Below are 3,065 nucleotides of genomic sequence, written 5' to 3'. Positions count from 1 at the left end.
GGGTTTGAACCACTAACTTTCTGGTTAGTGGTCAAATGCCTTAGGCACTACACCATCTGTTCTGGTTACCTAGTGCTGCTCTGACAGGAATATACCACAAATGGGATGGCCTTAATAAACAGGAGTTTATTCTCTTACAGTTGGGGAGGCTAGAAGTCCAAATTCAAAGTGCCAGGCTCTAAGGGCTGTGTGAAAGCCCCTCAACCTGGGGTTTCAGCTCTGCCTCTTGCTCCTGACCCAGTGAAGCTAGAGGCAACTCTTCACTCAGGCAGCTACTGCCTGCTGAGGCTAACAAGCCCAAGGTCAACAAAAAAATGGCACAGTCCTGATGTTACCAAACCACATGGCAGGCCATTAATTTAAGTCCACTGAAAGTCCCAAGGTCAGCAGAGCATGCAGGCTGCTGAACAATGACAGTTACATGCAGGGTTCAAGTGTGCCATAAGCTAGAGGCCATTTCCAAAGCTGCTTTTTATATACGGGAAGCAGACCACATCCCTAAAGCAACTACTCAGCTACTTGTGGTAGGTCACACCATGGAGCTGATTACCAATCTCATCATGCAGAATACTACCACCAGCTGCCCAGCCACTTAACCAGGCCCAGCCAAGTTGGCACACAAACTTAACCACAACACCACCAGAGGATCTAAATGACACAATCAACCAACTCAACCTAATAGACATATACGGAACACATCATCCAAAAGCAGCACAGTACACATTGTTCCCCAACAAACAAATCATTCTTCAGAAAAGACTATGTTGAAGACTACAAACCAAGCCTCAATAAATTCAAAAACACCAAAATAATACAAAGAAGCTTTCCTGACATTAACACTATAAAACTAGAAATCAGTAACAGAAAGCACAACAAAAAAAATTTAAATACACAAACACCTTACTTAAAAATTATTGGGTAAAAATTAAATTAAAAAAAAATTCTAAGAATCAAATAAGAATGAAAATACAACATACTAAAACTTTAGGATACAGCAAAAGCAGTGCTCAGAGGGCAATTTATAGCAATAAGTGCACATACCAAAAAATGAGGGCCAAAATCAGTAACATACCCTGAGAATTTGGATAAACAGCAAAAGACAACCACAGCTACAGAAGAAGGGAAATAATAAAGACCAAAACAGAAATAATATATAAAAAACAGAAAAACAATAGAAAGAATCAACAAGACTCAAAGTTGGTTCTTTGAGATTGATGAAACTGACAAACCACTGGCCAAACTGATGATGGAAAAAACTGAGAAGATGCAAATAACTAAAATAAGAAACAAAATGGATGAAATTACAACAGACCAACCGAGATAAAAAGGATCAAAGAAAAAAATTATGATAAATTGTACTCTAACAAATTTGAAAACTTAGAAGAAATGGACAAATTTCTAGAAACACACTATCTACCAAAACTAACACAAATAGAGAGAGAAAATCTGAACAGACCCATAACAATAAAAGAGATTGAAAATGTCATTTGTTAAAAAAGAAAAAAAAAAGAAAAATCTTCCCAACAATATGAAACACCCCAGACCAGATGGCTTCACTGGAGAATTCTACCAAACATTCAGAGAAGAGTTGGCACCAATTTTATTCAAACTATTCCAGAGCCTAGAAAAGGAAGGAATACTTCTGATTCATTCTGTGAAGTCAGCATAACCCTGATACTTAAGCCAGGCAAAGACAAAACAACGAGAACAAAAAGAAAATTACAGGTTGGGCAACCTACTTCCATAGTGATACTGCCTCGGAAACCCAAGGAGGGGTCGCTATAAGTTGGGGCCTACTCGACAGCACATAACAACATCCCTCATAAATACTGATGCAAAAATTCTTAGCAAAATTCCAGCCAACAGAATTCAAGAGAATATTAAAAAAAAATAATACATCATGGTCAGGTGGGATTCATACCAGGGATGCAAGGATGATCCAACATTTGGAAAATCAATCAACATAATTAACCACATAAATCAACAAAGGAAAAGAGTCACATGATGATCTCAACCAATACAAAAAAGGCATTTAAGAACACCCAACACCCTTTCTTGATAAAATTCTCACAAAATAGGAATAGAAGGGAAATACCTCAACACAACAAAGGGCATACATGCTAAATCAAGAGGCAACATTATTCTCAACTGAGAAAGATTGAGAACATTCCCCATAAGAATGGGAATGAGACAAAGATGTCCATTATCACCACTCTTAAGCAATATTGCACTGGAAGTCCTAGCCAGAGCAGGAAGGCAAGAAAGGGAAATAAAAGGTATCCAAACTGGAAAGAAAGTAGTAAAACTATCCTTGATCACAGATCACAAGATCCTATACATAGAAAATCCCCAGAGACAACACAAGAAAGTTTTTGTACCAAAAAGAAGAATTCAGCAAAGTGGCAGGTTACAAGATCAATGTAAAAAAATCAGTTGGAGTCCTCTACACTAACCAGAACTCTGAAATCAAGAAAACAATACTATGTACCAAAAGGATAAAACACTTAGGAAGAAACCTAGCCAGGGATGTAAAAGATGTATACAAGTGAAAATATAAAATACTACTGCAGGAGACCAAAAGAGACCTATATAAATGGAAAAAAATTTCACGCTCATGGATAGGAAGACTTAATACTGTGAAAATGGCAATACTGTTCAAAGTGATCTATAGATGTAACGCACTCCCAATTCAAATCCCAACAACATTCTTTAATGAAATAGGAAAACTAATTTCCAACCTTAAAAATACAGGATGTTGTTATGTGCAAAGAGTCCTTGAATAGCTAAAGTAGTGCTGAATATGAACAAAGGAGGAGGCCTCACACTTCTCAATGTCAAAACTTACTATACAAACACAGTAATCAAAACAGCCTGGTATGGGTTCAATGACAGACATGGAGACCAATGGAATAAAACTGAGAACCCAGAGTAAATCCATCCATCTACAGGTTGCTGATCTTCAACAAAGAGCTGAAGTCCATTCAATGGGGAAGAAACCATCTCTTTAACAAACGGTGGTGCTGAGAAAATTGGACATTCATTTGTAGAAAAATGAGACAAGATCC

The sequence above is a fragment of the Orycteropus afer genome, unplaced genomic scaffold, assembly GCF_000298275.1.
Source record: "Orycteropus afer afer isolate SDZICR_OR568_19922 unplaced genomic scaffold, OryAfe1.0 scaffold00067, whole genome shotgun sequence".
Taxonomy (NCBI): domain Eukaryota; kingdom Metazoa; phylum Chordata; class Mammalia; order Tubulidentata; family Orycteropodidae; genus Orycteropus; species Orycteropus afer.
This window is presented reverse-complemented; position numbering follows the sequence as displayed.